The sequence below is a fragment of the Micropterus dolomieu genome, linkage group LG01 (genome assembly GCF_021292245.1).
Source record: "Micropterus dolomieu isolate WLL.071019.BEF.003 ecotype Adirondacks linkage group LG01, ASM2129224v1, whole genome shotgun sequence".
NCBI classification, from domain to species: domain Eukaryota; kingdom Metazoa; phylum Chordata; class Actinopteri; order Centrarchiformes; family Centrarchidae; genus Micropterus; species Micropterus dolomieu.
In genome coordinates this window covers 46,079,463-46,100,146 of record NC_060150.1, presented here as the reverse complement: position 1 = coordinate 46,100,146, position 20,684 = coordinate 46,079,463, and the positions used below count along the sequence as shown (strand labels likewise).

Here is a 20,684-nt window from a genome sequence, read left to right as displayed (position 1 = left end):
GTATTAAAGGATTAAGAGTTACAGTGGATACAGTGTCTGCACTCTTTTTCTATAATGTGTCTGTGTATTGTTATTTTTATATACAGACACACAGACATTTACAGTGAGGGAAAAAAATTATTCAATCCCCTGCGGATTTTGTATGTTTGCCCACTGACTCCTTTTTGCAGATCTTGTCCAAGTCTTGCTGATGATGGGCAACTCGGACCTTCTGCTCCCTCCACAGATTTTCTATGGGATAGACTAGCTAGGCCACTTCAGGACCTTAATGTGCTTCTTCTTTAGCCATTCCTTTGTTGCCTTAGCCATGTGTTTTGCGTCATTGTCATGCTGGACAACCCATCCATGACCCATTTTCAAAGCCCTAGCTGAGCGAAGGAAGTTCTCACCCAAGATTTGACAGTACATGGCCCCGTCCATCGTCCCTTTGATGCGGTGAAGTTGTCCTGTCCCCTTAGTAGAAAAACACCCCCAAAACATAATGTTTCCACCTCCATGTTTGATAGTGGGGATGATCTTCTTGGGGTCATTGGGAGAATTCCTCCTTCTCCAAACATGGCGAGTTGACTTGATGCCAGAGAGCTCGATTTTGGTCTCATCTGACTGATCAACACTTTCCCCCAGTTCTCCTTGAATCATTCAGATGTTTATTGGCAAACTTCAGACAGGCCTGTACATCTGCTTTCTTGAGCACGAGGAACTTGAGGGCGCTGCAGGATTTCATTTCTTCATGGCATAGTGTTACCAATTTTTTTCTTATTGACTAAGGTTCCAGCTACCTTGAGATCATTGACAAGATCCTCCCGCGTAATTCTGGGCTGATTCCTCACCGTTCTCATAATCACTGTAACTCCTCGAGGTGAGATTTTGTCCGAGTCCGAGACCGAGGGAGACTGGCAGTTCATTTGTGTTTCTTCCATTTGCGAATAATCACACCAACTGTTGTCACCTTCTCACCAAGCTGCTTGCCGATGGTCTTGTAGCCCATTCCAGCGTTATGTAGGTCTACAACCTTGTCCCTGACATCCTTGGACAGCTCTTTGGTCTTGGCCATAGTGGAGAGTTTGGAATGGGATTGATTGATTGATTGCTTCTGTGGACAGGTGTTTTGTATAGAGGTAACAAACTGAGATTAGGAGCACTCCCTTTAAGAGTGTGCTTCTAATCTCAGCTCGTTACCTGTATAAAAGACACCTGGGAGGCAGAAATCTTTCTGATTGAGAAGGGGTCAAATACTTATTTTACTCATTAAAATTTATAAAATATTTTGACATGCGTTTTTCTGGATTTTTTTGTTGTTATTCTGTCTCTCACTGTTCAAATAAACCTACCATTAAAATTATAGACCGATCATTTCTTTGTCAGTGGGCAAAATCAGCAGGGGTAAGTTAATTTCGAACCTTAAAGATGTTAATCACACTTTACCTAATGAATTACTACCTTAGTGAATAACCTACCCTACTGGTACTTTAAATGCAGTGATTATATATGTTATTGCAAAATTAAGCAAGGGCAAGCATGCAACTTAAACTGATAAAATATCTGAAATTCAAAACCTGATTATGATAGCTGAGCTTGAGTGTTTTGATGTCTTCTTTTTGGAGAGAAAGGGAGGGGAAGTAATAGTTGGATAGAATAATAGGTTGCAGGTGAGAGAGAGAAAACCACAGAGTCCAACGATTCTTCAGATGGTTTGGCCTCGGTTATCCTCTATGGCTTGATCTCTTGAAGTCCACTGAAGAAACTCTGAAGTATTCTCTAGTTGTTCGCTGGTCAAGTCCCCCACTCTTGTCTTAGGCTCTTGGTCCAGCGCGGTGATGGTCCTGCTCCCAGTCCGATGACTCTGAGATCTGCCGAGGAATAACCCCGATCTCTTTCTGAATCTTCTTTATATATTCTCTCTTCAAGTTGTCTTTGGGTGTAATTGTGTGTGTGCCGGGGTCAGGAAATATCCATGTTTGGTCCTTCCACTTTTCCTTTTCCGTCCTTGTCTCTGCTGGTGACTCATTGTCATGATGTCTTCACCCAAACTTAGTGACATTTTGTTATTTAACCTTTACCCTAATTCTCCTTAATTTAAGCATATTATTTATTTTACAATCAGAAGATCAATTCAATTTATTCATCTTCAATATCAATAAGATATCCTGATTTGCAATCATCATCATATCGTGTTTATACCAAATATCTTTCTTTTAATCATTATTCAATATATTGCTTATCATTGTTAAGCTCTGTGTTTTGCAGATGGATGTACGTTGCACTTCCCTGTTCTCCCTTTTCTTCTTTGCGACCTGATAGCAAGAGTGCTGGGATCTCAACTTATTTGACAGGTCTCATTTATGAAACTGTATGTAGAAAAGACTCATAAAGGTTGCATACGTACAAAACACAGGAATTGCGTACGCACAAAAATATTCTGATTTATAAAAACAGTGCGCACACACATCCTGCACTGATACCCCTTTATAAATCACAATTAACTTGAAATGTAGCGTATGTGAGTGAGCTCATTGTATGACCCTTTAATGCCCATTGATGCCTATAAATGGTCAGTGAAACGCCCCTCATTAATATTGATACATACTGACTGCATGAAGATAAGGACAGAAAAGCTACGAAATGTAACTCAGTGTGACACTGCTGTCGTTTTGGTGACGGTGAAGCATGTTGCTTGGTGGGTAAAACCTGCACATACACGCAGTGCTTGTGCACCGGAGCTACACCCTGCCCTGAGTAGTGGTGCATGCAATTCTCAGCAGTCATGCAAAATTCAGCATAACACTTGTCAGCTGCAGTGGAACGCTTTCTGTGTGTCTATCAGACTGGGCCAAACTAACACTTTTAATATTGAGGGGAGATACGGGTGGCTCCGCCCAACTTGGACTGATTCTAGTTTTTGCTGAAATCTGAATGGCTCAACGGCTTTACTAAATACTTCCAGGATAATGTTGATTGTTAAATATTCTTACTAAGAAAATATATAAGAAAGTATGTGAGACATGGTTTCAGTTACAATAAAACACAGACAGTGATAGATTGAGCACAAGGAGAATGTTTAACAACAATGGCATGTAATAACTGTTTTATCCTCTGGGGGACAACGGTTTAATGAAAGGACCAAAATAACTCAGACTAACCTAAATTTTATAAATAATTCAATCTTTGGTCCAGGAGCTGGGAAAATGATTTGTATAACACAGGATAATATTTTTATACCATATTATTTATAAGAAAGTATATAAGCAGATGTTTGGAACGTGGCATTGGTATAAACCATAAACACAGGCAGGAATGTAAATGAGCACAAGGGAATGAAATTAAGAGCATTGCAGATTAATATCCTTTTGATTCCTTCTTTTCAACATAGTTCCTAAACAAGAACAACATGATAATATACTACTCAAAATTGAAGAGGCGACAAAGATTATTTAATTCAAACAAGGTAATAAGGCAAGTTTATAAGACCAAGACATTATAACAGTCTTTGTTCACAAGGTCTGAATTTTGGGCTGTCCTTTCCCTGGCGTCTGGCATTGTTATCAGTTCACACATCGGCACAAAAAGGAGGGGCAGCGTTTGGTGTGTGTGTATGTGTGTGATGCAGTCAGAGTCTACGTTTATGGCTTTTTGGCCATTTCGTGAGGTAGAGAATCAGGACTGAAAGGTGGTTCTTTACTTTGATGTTTTGAGGTAACTTGCAGGGTTAGGGTGGTTACCATGGTTACTTGCCCTTTTGGTCTTCCTGTGGAGTGTTGGTAGTAACACCTTTACGACGAGAGTAGTCGGCGCCCTTTGGGGTCATGAGTGTGGCCTGTCTCTCTTGCTCTCTCTCTCTCTCTCTCTGCTGATTGCAGTGGCTCTGGGCACCTGGGCTAATTGCCCTGTAGAGTATTTGGGATTGTTTTCTCATTCGGCAAAGAGGGCTGCTGTCAAGACCAGGTCAGACCTCCCTGCGGCTGGCTCCCTGGTTTTCCATTTAGTTTGGTTTTCTTTGGTTGGACTGTTGCGTTGTGGTATTTGTCTTGTTTGCATGCTACAACACCTTCACACATACACCCATGCAACCATCATCCTGCACAGACATTACTGAAACCACAGACTACATACCTCATACTTTAATGTTAGTTTGAAATACTTCTTAATTTGGTTCATTTTGGTTTAAATAAACATATTTTGTTAAACTTTTACCATGGTGTGTCTCCCTTTTGTTGTGGCCTTTTGAGCCAGGTCATAACAGATGGTTCCAGAATAAACAAGTCTGGCATGTCTGTTTAATACTGTGCAAGGGTCCACACACCAAGGCTGTGTCCTTCCTTTGCATGTCACAAAGGCCAATTCCTTTGGATATTAATGTAATGTAATGCTCATGTTAAGGTGCTTTGTGACATTTGTGAAGTGTATGATTTTATTATAAAGTTTTTTATTCTCTGTAATCACAGACTTTCCTTCTGCCGTCTCTCAGAGACTCACTGTGAAGTCATGGCCTCAGTCCTGAAGTCCAACCCCTCCTATATGACAGAGCTGGACATGACCGAAAACAACCTGAAGGATTCAGGAGTGAAGCTGCTGTCAGCTGGACTGGAGAGTCCAAAATGTAGATTGGAGACCCTGAGGTGAGTTCATGTATTTTGCTCTTGTCCAGTGTATCTTTACCAAATCTAAACCAATACAGAAGTTTCCATCACTTCTCCTGTTCTCTGGGTTTGTCTGAGCAAAATTATTCATACAATAAAGAACTGATTATTTTTCTCATAACATTTAAAAAAATGTAATAGTAAATAATGTAAAATAGATTTTTACTGTTAACGGTTTAGCAAAAAGTAAAGCTATCTATTCATCATAGAACTCTGTAAATTAACATGGTACTGTAATCCTGTTTGTCTCTGTGCTCGGTCTTGTTCATGCCATGTTAACTGCAAGGCTGCTAAGCGTCTTTTCGTTGCCTACTCTTTTGGCTCCGGTTCTGGTGCCCAAACCAACTCCAGCTCCCCACTGTCATGCTGGCCTGAAAACCTCTAGTGCAGTAGTCAGCAATAAGCAGCCAGCATAATCACTTCTAAGTGATCACTTCCTCTTAAGTGATTGTGCCTCCAAAATGAAAGCATGAGAATGTTTTTTGTAGCAATGCTTCATGTCGAGTTTATTGAGAGCTTTTACTTTGAAAAGTTCTGAAGGACATTTGAAAGAGTCTTACTTGACACACCTCTGTAAAAGCCGCCAGTAAACGTGTGATTGGATTCCCCTGAATTTCCTTAGGGAAATGGAAAATTAGCGTCCATAGGTCTATGAATGCGGATCAAACGCCAGGATGCACACTGCGGCACATTGTTTATTGCGAGCATGTGAAAAAGTGTTCTTATAGGCCAATCAATTTGTTTAACAAGGGAGAATTTTGGGATCGATCATACAATTTCTCCAACAGGAGTCGCACACCCTACCCACCAGAGATGGGGACTCGAGTGCGACTTAAGTCGCACACACAGTGACTTCAGACTCTACTTGAGACTCGTCCTCAAAAGACTTCAGACTCAACTCGGACTCGAGGTGCGGAACTCGTGAACAATGTTTATTTTTAGGAAATGTCTGATGAGCTTGCGGTTATTCCCCTCCCTCCGTTACCTATAACCTGCCTACGTAACACGTAGCATCTGCTGCGCGCGGCCGCGCGGCCATACCGTGAGAGAGGTCAACAAACACCGGTGTGACAGTTTAACTGGTGGCAAAATTAACTGGTGATAGTCCCAGATGTGCCGTAGGCGTGGCCTCAAGATCCATTGACTGCAAACCAGGAAATACGTTACGATAACTTTGTTTATCTACGTTATATATCGTTATGTAGATATATGCTTCTGAGTGTAATTTGCAGGCTACATCGTTAGCTGCACGATGTTTCACGGGGACCTCTCCCACCTGCAGATTAGTTTAAAGCGAGGACTGTGAGCGTGATCATGGAGGTGACTGTGTCGCTGTTCAAAACACTGCAAAACATCAATAAACCGTCCACATACTCATGTTGTCTGTCTGATTTGTGCCACGGTCAGTTTAAATGTGATTTCTATTTCTAAATGTTGAATTTGTTCTTTTTAGACCATTTGTGAATGTCATATTTTCCATATAAGTTTAAAATAAATAGCCTGGTCTTTTACAAAAAAAATATGAAATCTTATCACAAACAATTATGATGCAACTTTTTTTGAGGAGTTGAAGGCAGCTTGGACAGGGCCAACGAACTTAATCTGGTCTTTAACAGATTTGACTAAATGGCTCCTGCCCATCCCCCCACTAACTCAGCTGCTGTCTGCCCTCTAATGCGGCATTCAGCTCTCTTCGTGGGGGTTTTATCGCTAGACAACTGCCAAGTGTTCACACACAACCCGATAATGCGAATCAACACAACTCATCATTAACAGCTGTATGAACACAAAATAAACATTTTGCTGTAAAAAAAATTGCTTAAACAAATGGATCAAACTGTTGCTGAAATAACCACAATATGATGCAGATTTGTTAAACATATGAATTCATGCTTTGTCAGGTCTGTCAGCAAGACAGCAGGACAACAACTTCTAAAATGTTTGTTTTCTAAATGTAGTGTGGATCAATTAGGGCTATCTTATGCTAACTTTTTCACAGTACAATAGCTGGAATAGAGTTACAGACACATATTTTCCGCTGGCACATGATTACTAAATGTAATGATGGTTCTCTGACTGATCTCAGAGCTGTGACAAAGATGAACTAATCAATAGTTTAGTGTTGAAATAAGAGAACAAATATTTTGAGATCAAATTTGATGGTATGACAGTTTGATGAATGAGGACCACTGTCTCTATACATCTTGTGATGCTGTCAGCTGGAATCCAGCTTTATTTTCTGTAGACATGAACACAACAACAACAGTCGTCTTCACATCAACTCAAACACATGATCACAACAAGCTTCTGGCTGATCTGATTGGCTGACTTTTCTCTCCCTCTGTATTTCTGTCCAATCCTGAAGCATGTCACCTTTCTCCTCTCACAGCTTCATTGAGGAAAGCAGCCGCTGAGAAGGTTGGAGGTTTACAGGAAATCTTGGATCATTGCTTTGATACGAACTGTGCTTAGTACAATACTGCTGAAACCAGCATGGACTCCAACCATCTACTGACCTCAGAGTCTCCAGTCTGCAGTGTGGACTCTCCACAAGATTACACAGCGGCTTCACATCTGAATCCTGCAGGTTGTTGAAGTTTAGCCTCAGCTCTCTCAGATGGGAGGGGTTGGACTTCAGAGCTGAGGCCAAAGAAGCACAGCTGATCTCTGACAAACTGCAGGAACTTAATCTGAATAAAGAATAAATGATGGGGATAAAAATCCATTTATAATCCAATAAGATGAGTGCAGGTTTTAAATGTGGAGTTCAACATTATAGTAATTTAGAAAATGGACTAAACCACTGAAGAAGAAAACAGACTTTAGCATTAAGATACTCAAGTGTGGATCAATACAATATCAGCCTTATGTCTGCAGTTTAGTGTCACCCCAACTTTCACATCATATTAATCTCAGCACAGAAGTAAAAAATGATGTCTGACCTCAGAGTCTCCAGTCTACAGTGTGGACTCTCCAGAAAACCACACAGCAGCTTCACTCCTGAATCCTGTAGCTTGTTGTGACTCAGCTGCAGCTCTCTCAGATGGGACGGGTTGGACTTCAGAGCCAGAGAAGCACAGCTGATCTCTGTCAAACGGCAGCCCCACAATCTGAATAAAGAATAAATTACGTAACTTAGGTCATAGGCCTTTCTCATTTCTCCGTTTGTACCTCCTCGACTCTTCGCATCGCATCTTAGTCCCTCCCACCCAAGATGCGAGTGGAGGAATCAAGGCAACAGCCATCTCAAGTGTAGGCAGGAATCTCTGTGCCTGTCAATTTGTATTTTGATTATGTCATGAATTGTTCATCTAATCGACCTCACACGTGGCAAGTGTGTTGAGGCAGACCCAAGGAGTGCTGTATTGTGGTTGGTTCAATTTGGACATGCGCATAACTTTTGCAAGTAATGTTACCAACTATGTAACTTACATAAGTTAAATATAAACATTTTATGTTGACTTTTTGTTTCAAACAAGAAATGAATATTGGTCTCCTGGCTGAAAGTCCAGTTTCTGGCACTCTGTCCACCACAGCCATTTCCTACTTGGACTTTTCTCTTACATATCGAACAGTTATCTTTAGTGTTCAAAAGTGACTCTCCAGGGCTTTCCCCAGTTCGTTGAACTATAACGCTAAGGGGCTCCCCAGGGTGTTACAAACTGAGGCCAAAAGGTCTTGACCGTGTGTCCATTTGTGATGGCTTTGGAGTGGGAAAACATCTAGTTCACTAACCGTTAACAACAACAACAACTAAGAAATGTAATACGTGATTTTGCATGAATCAAAGTTCTGCATACTTCTTTATATCCCATGTACACTTTATTTCGCTTTTTTGCAATGAAGATTAAGGAAAAAAGATTCTGATTATTCTGACACCACTTGAATGCATCATCAGTCACCGCTCCCCCCTCCCTTTCACTCATTCAGTTGGCAGTTCAGCTAAATAATACGTGTGGTCCTGCATATGTCAAAATTTCTCTTCTTTTCTTACTTCTAATAAACTATTTGACTACTGCTACTACCACTACTACTACCGTTACTTGTTCTTCTTTGTATATATACAACACGCTCTGCAAAACAGTTTGTCCATTTGTGCCACTGTAGAATAATACACTAATACACAACATGGCGACTTCCGTGTAAGAGGATGTATGTAGTTATAAATGGCTCATTTTAAGGTAATAAAATGATAACAGTTCATTATCTAAGGTCTTTATACACCACTGAAAACATAGTTATGTATATTATATTGCATTGCTTTCAATAGATCCTCCTAAATATTTCACACTGGATCTCTAAGGATCAATATCAATGGTCAGACATTATTTGTGAAAACACATTGAAATCAACAAATATTTATACTTAACCAGAAAACTTCCTCAATTTAAAACAATTTTGTCACTGCAAACTAAATTTAGTACGAGTAACATGAAAATATAAGCAACAGAAAATGTTATGAAAAGTTATTTATGAACTTATATTATGTTTGATTGTTAATAAACATATAAGATCTACAATAGTAACAGAGAGTCAGTGAACTGACCTCAGAGTCTCCAGTCTACAGTGCGGACTCTCCAGAAAATCACACAGCAGCTTCACTCCTGAATCCTGCAGGATGTTCCCTCTCAGCTCCAGCTCTCTCAGATGGGAGGGGTTGGACTTCAGAGCTGAGGCCAGAGAAGCACAGCTGATCTCTGACAAACCGCAGTCATTCAATCTGAATAAAGAATAAATTATGTAACTTTAGAAGACAATAGGCCTTTCTCATTTCTCTGTTTGTACCTCGTCTCCCTCCCACCCGAGATGCAAGTGGAGCGATGAGTCAAGGCAACTGCCATCTCAAGAATAGGCAGGAATCTCTGTGTGTGCCTGTCAGTTTGTATTTTGATGATATCATAAATTGTTCATCTAATCGACCTCACATGTTTGCTGTGATCAGATTGCTGTGAATTCTTGGTGAAATCCCAAAGTGAAAGTTGCGTCCCAGTCTTACTAACAACAGCAAAAATTCACTCACTTCAACCTGTAGGGTGCGCTACAAGCAAAGTCCAAAGTTTGGCCCTTAAAAATCCTTCCAATTCTCACATACGAAGGCGCATTAAAAAACCTTATATCCGGGAGATCAAGCTGAATCTCCTGCTATAGGCCACAGCCATTTCCGCCTAGACTTTGTTTTTGCTACATCGCAAATACTGAAAAACGTATTTTAATTAACTCCTCCAAAGCGGGACGTCCCACCGGTACCAAACTTGGCCATCAATAGACAAAGCTGATTAAAGTTAGTGCTCCCAAAATTTACAAGCATTTTTTTTTTTTATTACTTTGCTTGAAAAGTTAACAACTGTTTACACAAAACAGGAAGTTGTTGTGATGTCATATCTTAGGTTTGGAATGGCCGATCTACACCAAATTTGGGCAACTTATCTGACATGCCTTCTTCAGGGGCTGTGCAAATTTTGATGTGAAACATGAGCCGAATTGTTCAAGATAGTCTACTCACTCCAGGGACCAAAGTTCAAACTAATATGCCCATAGGTGGTGCTGTTATTGCAAATTAAAAATGTTTTTAAAAAATCCCATTGGCTTACATAACAACAAGTCCTAATGATACCAAATTTGGGTAATTTCTTCCCCATGGACCCCTGACGACACCCGAAAACTTTGGTGCAAATCGGCCTATAGGTGGCGCTATAACCGAAGCTCAAATAGCATGGGAAAATACTATTCATTCCTATGGCATTTTCAACCAAAGGCCATTTTGCCTCATAACTACCGCACAGTTTATCGCACATTCATAGAGATTCATCTACATGTTTGGGGAATGCTGCCGGATCGTATGGTATAGGACACGCCTCTGTGCAATAACAGCTTATTTTGCCAAATCGTGATAACGTGCAAAGCATGTCTCTTAATGGGGGGAAACGGAAGACACTCCGTTACACCCTCCACAAGGAGGGTAAGCCACAGAAGGTCATTGCTGAAAGGGATGGCTGTTCACAGAGTGCTGGATCAAAGCATATTCAGGAAAAGTTGACTGGAAGGTCAAAGTGGTCCAGCTGCCACCTGCGGTGCGGTTTTAAGATTGCTACCAGGCATGTGCTCGTATGCATGCTCACTTGAACTCATGAGTGAGCACAATCTGAAACACAACCACTTTCATACAGAAATCGTGCAATAAATACGGAAACACCGGCATGCAGGCTGTGGCTTTTCACTCAGACATGTTCAGGCTCTGTTATTTCAGCGTTCCTGTCTCAGAGGCAGCTCAACACCGGCTCCGTAATGTTACTTCAGCGCAGCCAGCGCAGAGTGACAGTGGCTATAGACAGGCCGGGAGACAGCTTGACATAATATACTGGAAACTCAGGTAAACCCCTACTGCAACGTTACAGTAATAGTTTTTTCAGCTGCAGGTTGAACTAATCCATTCTCGTTACATGATCACGGTACATTTACTGCATTTAGCCGACGTGCTACAGCGTTAGCTCGCCTGCTGCTTTCAGTAATTATCTTTACTATCTGTGTATCTGTCACCGGAGGCTCAGCAATGTCAGCACAGCTAAATGTATTGGATGATAAGAAACGGGTAGTGGGCTGGACTGAATATTATAATGAGATTGTGTCACACTTTATAATAAGAAGACTGCAGTAACTTTACTGTAGTGTTAGTGCATGGCTCTTCTTCTGGGTTGTATATTTTGTGGGTCATGTTAGTTACAGTACGGAGAGGTGGAGAAGCTGTGTACCTGAGCACCTGAGTATTGGTTTTACCACAATAAACCTAAAATGAACGGTACGAAGCAAACAGCGGCAGGTCCGAGCTACTGTAGCATTAGCTGGCTGCTCCTGGCTAATGTTAGTAAAAAAAATCACTCCACATTTGCTTTTTACCGTTACATCCTTTCTTGCAGGCTAAATCAACAGTGGTACACAGGATAGTAACATGGGTCGTGTTAGTTGGTGAAGTAATGTGGAAAGCGATATAACTTTGCACCGTATAACATTAGCAACTGCTCAGCGTTAGCCGGTGAGCTAATGTGACTTCCTCTGTGTTTCTCCAGCTTTACTAATGCTCACTTTGTTTTTACTCGACATCATCTGAACCTGTTTGGTCTGATGGGCTTCAGCACATAAACCTTTATTGTTGTTTTGTATCCTTACGTGGAGCCTGTGTTTTGCTGGGAGCCGGTTGTTTTAGGGTGTTAGTGGACTGCGTGTCGTTAGCTGCCATGTTGTCGCTGTAGCATGAGAGAGGCTTGGGAGCGCGCACAGGGCTGAATACGATCCGGTGTCTCCACATTAAAAGCAGAATAATTTCTGATGCAAGCAACGGAGAAAACAGGCGTGTGCTTCATTTCTAAGTGAGTTTTGAGCCCACTGATAATAAGGCAATGAAAATTTGATTAATTTCATTGAAAAACTTACATATAGTCCCTTTAATTAAAGAGAACTCTAAACTACTTGAGTTGATGACAGCTACCCTCGTAACTGTAAGTACGTGCAAATAAACCTTGCGAGTAAAAAGACAATACTTTATCAATACATCTGTTTAACAAGCATAATGTTTGCAGGGGAAGCAGCAAGGGCAGGCATGCAGGCTCCAGCAGCTTAAATAAGCTTGTATGGAATTTGCCAATGAATGCTAAGAGAGGAATCAGCTGATTGGTCAGCTTTATTTTATTTATTTATTTAATTTTATTTAATTTAATTTAATTTTAATTTTAATTTTAATTTTTTTTTGTCATGTGTCTTTATCTGCTCTGTAAAGCAACTTTGAGTCCGTGAAAAGCGCTATACAAATTAAATTTATTATTATTATTATTAATGTTTCCATCTGCAGACAAGCTTTATGAAGATGCTGATTTCCTTTTCCAGCAGGACTTGGCACCTGACCACAGTGCCAAAATGACTAGTAACTGGTTTGCTGACCATGGTGTTACTATACTTGATTGGCCAGCACCTCAGCAGTGCCACAGGTTGATTGCCTACACATCATACGGCATTGATTTAGTTGTTTGGGCAAAGGAACCCCGACAAATTTACCTTCATCAGAACTTCACAACTTTTCAGAAGGACGGCATTTCTGTATTATAGTAAAATAAGACAGAAACAGGACTAGTGTGCTGGACCAAAAGCATGTAACCAGGAAAATTGAAGACTGAAACTAGAATGAGAACACAGAACACAGAGCAGAAAAGGCAAAAATAATACAAACACAGACCGACTCAGACCAGGATCATAACATCACATATAAGATGATTTGACTTATATATATACATATTTGATGCAAAATATGTCACTGAAGAAGAAAACAGACTTTAGCATTAAGATACTCAGTGTGGATCAGTATAATCACACAGTCACCACAACTTTTACATCATATTATTCTCAGCACAGAAGTTAAAAATATTGTCTGACATCAGAATCTCCAGTCTACAGTGTGGACACTCCAGAAAACCACACAGCAGCATCACTCCTGAATCCTGCAACTCATTGTCACTCAGCCTCAGCTCTCTCAGATGGGAGGGGTTGGACTTCAGAGCTGAGGCCAGAGAAGCACAGCTGATCTCTGACAAACTGCAGGAACTCAATCTGAATGAAAAATGTGGCAGATAACAATCCATTTATAACCCAATCAGAATTGATCAGGTTTTAAATGTGCAGCTCAACATTACTGTATCCTAACCAATGAGCTTTTGTGTTATTGTGGATCATCCAAATGTCAGCACAACATTCATACACCTATTCGTGTCAGCACAGATCAGTAACATGCTGCTGATCTGAGGCCAGTCTGGAATAATGATCAAATCAGAAATTTAGTATCTTTTGTTACTTTCAGTTTCTTTTATTTCTTCTAATTATAACAATCAGGTTCATTTATGAAAAATACTGATAAAGATGTTTTATATAGAATTCCAAAAGGCTAATATGAAACAAGGATTTTAAAATATAATGCTCATTTCAAACCACAGATTTACAGGAGACTCTCCTCATCACTACTGTCATCTCCATCAACAAACAGCTGACTGACCACAAGCTTCACCATCAATTGTATTTATAACTGGATCAAATTTGCAAGTAAAGTTAGAGACATGTTCTCTTCATCTTAAATGGTGCTTCTTATGCTCCTCTTTACTGGTTGAGTCAGAACACAAAGTTACATCATTTTCTGGCAGGAAGTATTCTCACATGTTGAAGTATCACCTATCGTTGGTAACAGATCAGACATGAAACCTCAAAAAGCTGCATTTGGAAATATGCTTCACACTCTCTGTCTCTGTGCTCCTGTATGTAAGTTTTAGTGGGGTTTTTTTGTGTGTGTGTGTGTGTGTGTGTGTGTGTGTGTGTGTGTGTGTCAGGGTGAGAGAGGGCCTTCATGTATTAATGTATCAGTTTGTGTAAAACATTGTTTTGAAGAGTATGTATAAAAATACATTATATCTGAAGAAGGAAGAAGGTAGATTTTAATTGTCACATTACAACAGGGTTGTAAACTTAAATGGGGTTTGTACCTCCCTTCTGCTATTTAGCAGACAATACACAATAATCAAAACGGTTGGGCTGATCACACGACACATGAACTGACCTCAGGGCCTCCAGTCTACAGTTTGGACTCTTCAGTCCAGCACACAGCAGCTTCACTCCTGAATCCTGTAGGTTGTTGTGACCCAGGTCCAGCTCTCTCAGATGGGAGGGGTTGGACTTCAGAGCTGAGACCACGACTTCACAGTGAGTCTCTGAGAGTCCACACCCAGAAAGTCTGTGATGATAGAAAATATCAAACTTCAAAGTATAATAAAATCTGGCACTTTATTGTAAAAATTTTGCATCACAAAGCACATGAGCGGCTGTAGATCAGCTGATCACTGGTCAGCCTGAGCTGGTCAACCTTTGATCAAAAGGTTTGTGGTTTCATACTGGATGTGGTTTCAAACTCCTGTCCACGTGTCAAAGTGTCCTTGAGCAACATAATGAACTACAGATTACTGCTTTAGACATGTGAACATGCGTCATATTGTGATTAACAGCGTACTGTGTTGGTTAAACTTTATTTTAACATGATGTTCAATGAGCTCTAAAAATCACTGTAGCTTGTAACTGCACTTGCATATATTTACCTCAGTCATGGGCTTGTTTGTGTTTTGTAGAATATGATAGAAGATACTTGTGTCACTAACTTGATAGATATAAACACAAAAAATATATTTGTAGACATTTGCAGTGTAAAGCATGTAGAATTATTTCAGTAAGCAGGTTTAATGCTAGTTCAGGAAAATGTTATAGTGAGTTGGTTTTATATTGTGTATGTGTGTAAAGTGTGTATGTTCTAAAACCGAGCTGATGCTCTTCTCCCCTCATTCTCCACAACCATATCCCATTAATGCATGTTACTAACTTGACTTCTTCTGGAAAATTGCTGTCATTATTACTATTACTATTAATAATATTCTGTCTGCATCACTACCTTTTACTGTTTTTGTATTTCTGTGTAGATACTGTGTTTTGAGACTTACAGAGCCTTTCTGCAGATCTTCACAGCTGGAATCAGTCTCTGTCGTCCCTCCACTGATGTGTTGTACTTCTTTAGGTCCAACTCACCCAGAACCTCCTCTGACATCTGCAGCATACAGCCCAGAGCTGAGCAGTGGATCACAGAGAGTTCCTTCTCTGATCAATTTTCTGACTTCAGGAACTCTTGGATCTCCTGATGTAACAGTGGAAGATGTTGATGCTTCTGTCAGGAGAGGTTTTTGTGTTCATCTTCTTAAGGTTGTTGATGGCTCTCTGGATGATTTCTGGACTGTTGTCTGTCCGACCCAGCAGGCCTCCTAAGAGTCTGGTTGGACTCCAGAGAGAGACCATGAAGAAAGCGAACAAACAGGTCCAGGTGGCCATTTTTACTTTCAAGGGATTTCATTATTGCTTCCTTCAGAAAGATATCAAGGTCTGAATCAGCATGTTTGTTTCCCAGGAAGTCGTCCAGCACCTCTGTGTTCCTGTTGGTGAACAAACAGGTCCAGGTGGCCATTTTTACTTTCAAGGGATTTCTCCATGGCTCTCCTCAAAAAGACATCAAGGGATGGGTTTCCAAAATTCTTTGAAATCATCTTGAGAAAATTTGGTTTTGGGTCTCTGTTTTTGTTGTCTTTTAGGAAGTCCTCCAGTACCTTTGTGTTCCTGTTAGTGTAACAGCTGAACATGTAAACTGCAGCCAGAAACTCCTGAACGCTCAGATGAACAAAGCAGTAGACTGATTTGTGGAAGATTACACTCTCTCTTTTGAAGATCTCTGTACAAACTCCTGAGTACACCGAGGCCTCTGCGACATCAAGACCACACTGCTCCAGGTCTTCTTGGTAGAACATGATGTTTCCTTTCTCCAGCTGTTCAAACGCCAGCCTCCCCAGCTTCAGAAGAACCTTCCTGTCAGCCTCCATCAGCTCCTATAGACTCGTCTCATGTCCCTCATCATACTTCTGCTTCTTCGTCTTTGTTTGAACCAGCAGGAAGTGTGAGTACAGGTCAGTCAGGGTCTTGGGCAGCTCTCCTCTCTGGTCTGTAGTCAACATGTGCTCCAGAACTGTAGCAGTGATCCAGCAGAAGACTGGGATTAGACACATGATGTGGAGGCTCCTGGAGGTCTTGATGTGTGAGATCATTCTGCTGGACAGCTCTTCATCACTGACTCTCCTCCTGAAGTACTCCTCCTTCTGGGCGTCAGTGAAGCCTTGTACTTCTGTTACCCTGTCAACAAATGACGGAGAGATCTGATTGGCTGCTGCAGGTCTGGAAGTTATTCAGACGAGAGCCGAGGGAAGCAGATTCCCCTTGATGAGGTTTGTCAGCAGCAGGTTGACTGATGACTTCTGTGTGACATCAGACACAACCTCACTGTTGTGGAAATCCAATGAAAGTCTGCTTTCATCCAGGCCGTCAAAGATGAACAACAGTTTACAGACAGCGAGCTTCTCTGCTGGGACCTTCTGTAATGTTGGATGGAAAACATGGAGCAGCGTGAGAAGACTGTACTGCTCATCTTTGATCAAGTTCAGCTCCCTGAAGGAGAGCAGAACCAGCAGACTGATCTTGGTTTTCCGAGCCCTCTGCCCAGTCCAGAGTGAACTTCTGCACTAAGAAGGTTTTTCCAACGCCAGCAACGCCGTTGGTCAGAACCACTCTGATGGGTCTCTGTTGGCCAGGTAAGGCTTTTAAGATGTCGTGGCACTTGATTGGAGTTTCATGGAGGGTCTCCATCTTGTAAGCTGTCTCAAGCTGCCTCACCTCATGTTGGGTATTAACCTCTTCACTCTGTCCCTCTGTGATGTAGAGCTCAGTGTAGATCCTGTTGAGGAGGGTTCCACTTCCTGTTTCATAACTTCCTTCAGTCACACATTCACATCTCCTCCTCAGACTGATCTTATGTTCATCTAAAACCTCCTGCAGACGACTATCTGCTGAAAGAGAAGAACAAATATTCTGAGACTAAACAGAGAGCAAGAATCCAGATCAAGAAAATGTTTTGGAATTTATGATATTCATGATAATATTAAAAAATCAAATGTCCCTGTAATTAAACAGAAAGTCCTGTTTTCAGATATGATGACATCAGCAGACAGATGTGCAGTCTTACTTTGTATAGAGTTGCTCTGACTTGCTGTCTGCAGTCCAGCTCTTGTTCTGGATCTTTCTCCACACTGGGGAAAGGAGGAGTCTTCTGATGAAGCAGACTGGTCCCAGTATGAGGTGATGCACTGTCTGCAGAACCAGTGTCCACAGCTGGTAGAGACTGAATCCTTCAGGACATCCTGACACAAAGAACAGCAGGACGGCTGCTCCTCCACAGAAACATGACTCCTCTTCCTCTCTCTGTGAAGACATTTAGTTAGAACTAAAATGATTTGTTGCTTGTTGTTGAAAAATATCAAGATTTGGTAGATATGTAGAAGCTCAGATAGTCACAGAGAACAGTAAAAGTGTTGTTACTTAAATGTGTAATTGTATTACACACTAAACACATAATGTGCCTTTTTCATCCAGTGATAACTTTTCAATGAGTGCTGCCCATGCATGTTTGATCCTGACTTTTAGGAACAATATCTGTTGGAGAGAATCTGAGCTAAAAGATCCAGCAACGCAAAGTGTTGCACAATTATGATATAAACTGATTCAAGATGCATCTGGTGAATCACAACAGCTGATCTGACAAACAGCTCAATATTTAGAGACAAATATGAGAAAATGAATTACACGTTTGAGGCAGATTCTGTCAGATTCTTTTTTAGATTGATCTAAATCTGTACAATGACATCATTGTGAGGGTAAAAATAGATGATTATTTTCTGGAAGAGTAAATTCTGAATTGGAGGATCTCAGGTGTTACAGAAATAAAATCAGATCCATCTTAGTTTCAAACAATATCCTGCATATTATTCTTTTAGCATAACATCCCCAATGGATGTATCATCTTCCATCAAGTCAGTTTACAGTAAAAACAGTCTCTTACTTCATGTCCGAGGGTCCAGGTTCATTACTGAAGTCTGGAGCTTCATCTTTGGACCAGTTGATCTTCATAGATAGACAGCTGTATACTGCGGACTCTGCACTATGTTTGTTGAACTGAACTCTGCAAATACCAAGATGTTTTTATTCATATCTCATGAATCCTTTAATACATTCTGTGATGAAAGGTATTTAGGAAACTCTGAACACAAACTGCTGCTGCTGTCACTGAGTAGGAGGTTTTAAAATTTGTATTAGTCCTCATATATCAGATTACAGTTTTTGAAGATGACTGACAGCTATCATAGATACTGCGTCACAACAGTTTTGTTTAAATAGGTACCAAATACATTTTAGTAGAAATTGATATATATAATCAAAGAATCTGTTGAGGTGACTTCAAATGACTCATATAAATGAGTTGGTAGCAGTTTTCTTACTTTGTGTCTGAAGGTTCTGGTTCATTACCGAAGTTCATAGGAGGATTATTGGACCAGTCACTCTTCATAGACAGACAGCTGGGTACTGGAGACTCTGCTCTCTGTCTGTTGAACTGAACTCTACAAACACCAAGATGTTTTATTCATATCATATTAATCCTTGACAAATTATCTAAAGCAGCCATTTAGGAAGCTCCAAACATACAAACTGCTGCTGCTGTTTGTAGTTTGTATTAGTCCTCGTAGATAAGTTTACAGCTTCTCTAGGTGACTGACAACTGTCTCAGATACAAAGATGGCACAAATTAGCAAATACAATAAGAATATTTGTCTCCTCTGGGTGTGGGAGCTCTGACCAGCCGCAGTCACCAGCAAGTCAACAGACGCCTGTTGACTCCAATCCTATTGGCAACCTCCTAAACCAATTTTGGTGACAGGAGACACATCAGTCTGTTCAGACCATCTGCATGGCCACTGTCCCAGCGTAGGTAGATTAATGTCAAATAGCTCTGGCACCATTGCTTTCCATCCTCTACCACCAGGCTGTCTTGGCCATTTCTTCTTTTGCATTTGATTTTCTTAATTGCTGTTTGGTGTGACTGCAATAAATACAATTTAACAGGTATTTCCATTTTGTCAGCAATTGATTTTTTAATAAACATTTCTAATGATCCTTTGTGGAAGCCCACAAATATTCATGTGTCCCACAGAATGACAGTGTAACTGTGGTAAGGGGGTAGAGATCAAGCAGCGCGGCTAAGGAGCGATGCCTCAGGTTGAGGAGGCATTAGCGAGCTACCTCTCACCCACCCTAGCGTCATCTCTCAAGACGCCGGCGCTGCCCACCAAGCCATGTCGGGTGACATCCGCTCTGGTGGGCATGGCTTATATGGTGGCGGGTCGAGCTGGTGCAAGCCGAGACGGCCCGTTCCATTGGCCGCTCCATGGCAGCATTGGTGGCCACGGAGCGCCAATTGTGGCTCAACCTCTCGGGCATCCAGGAGAAGGAAAAGCTTTCCTCCTTGATGCGCCCCTCACGACTACTGGCCTGTTTGGTGAGGCTGTGGACACTGTCGTCAGCAGGTTCCAGCACGTCAAAACGCAGGGAGAGGCGTTTGAGCAATATCTCCCCCGTCGGTCTGGGTCCAGGACGGCGACGGCTGTCATCTAGCTCCTACCACCAGAGCCAGAAGCAAAGCGTCGCTTCCCGTGGTCCCCCTCAACAAACCTGGGACGCGAGGCGGCGCTCTCGCCCACAGCCCCCCGAGAAGACGGATGTGAGGACCATCATTCAATCTCGGCGGGAAAGAGGTCCTGAGGTTTCAAGTAGGGGGGCCCACTACCACCCCCTCGCCTCCACCTCCAGAATCAGGGAGCAGAGCTGCTGTCGAGACAGGGGCTGAGGCCCGGGAAATGGAGACTCCACCCCGAGGTGGTGGAGTTATTGTGCGAAAGGTTCGGCCCTATAGACGTGGACCTGTTTGCTTCTCAGGAGACTACGCACTGTCCACTGTGGTTCTCCCTCTCGCCCCCAGCCCTGCTAGGGCTGGATGCCATGGTGCAGACGTGGCCGAGGCTGCGTCTGTATGATTTTCCCCCAGTCGCTCTGCTCTCGGGGGTTCTGGAGCGAGTCCGTCAGAACGGGGCTAGTGTGGTTCTCGGATATAATATTGCTCCTGGCAGGTCCCTCTGAGGAGAGACCTGCTGTCCCAGGTGGAGGGCCGGGTCTTTCACCCTCGCCCCGCCCTATGGCAGCTGTGGGTCTGGCCCCTGAGGGGGCGCAGTTCCTGGAGGCGGGCCTGACGGCAGGAGCAGTTGAGACACTACTCAGCTCCAGAGCCCCGTCCACAAGAAGGATGTACGGCCTGAAGTGGAATGTGTTTGCCACCTGTTGTGGAGAACGGGCGGTGGACCCAGTTACCTGCCCGATGATTATGGTACTGGAGTTCCTTCAGGACTGTTTCTCTGTTGGCCTTTCCCCGTCCACGCTTAAGGTGTATGTGGCTGCCATTGCAGCGTTCCACGCCTGTCTGCGGGATGGGCCTCTGGGGAGGCTTCTACTGGTCATGAGCTTCCTCCGTGGAGCCCGGAGGATGAGACCTGT

General features: G+C 42.1%; 1 pseudogene; it reads right to left on the bottom strand.

Annotated features, from left to right (window-relative positions):
- Nucleotides 1-3,724: 3,724 nt before the first annotated feature.
- Nucleotides 3,725-18,648, bottom strand: LOC123983809 (annotated as a pseudogene).
- Nucleotides 18,649-20,684: the final 2,036 nt, after the last annotated feature.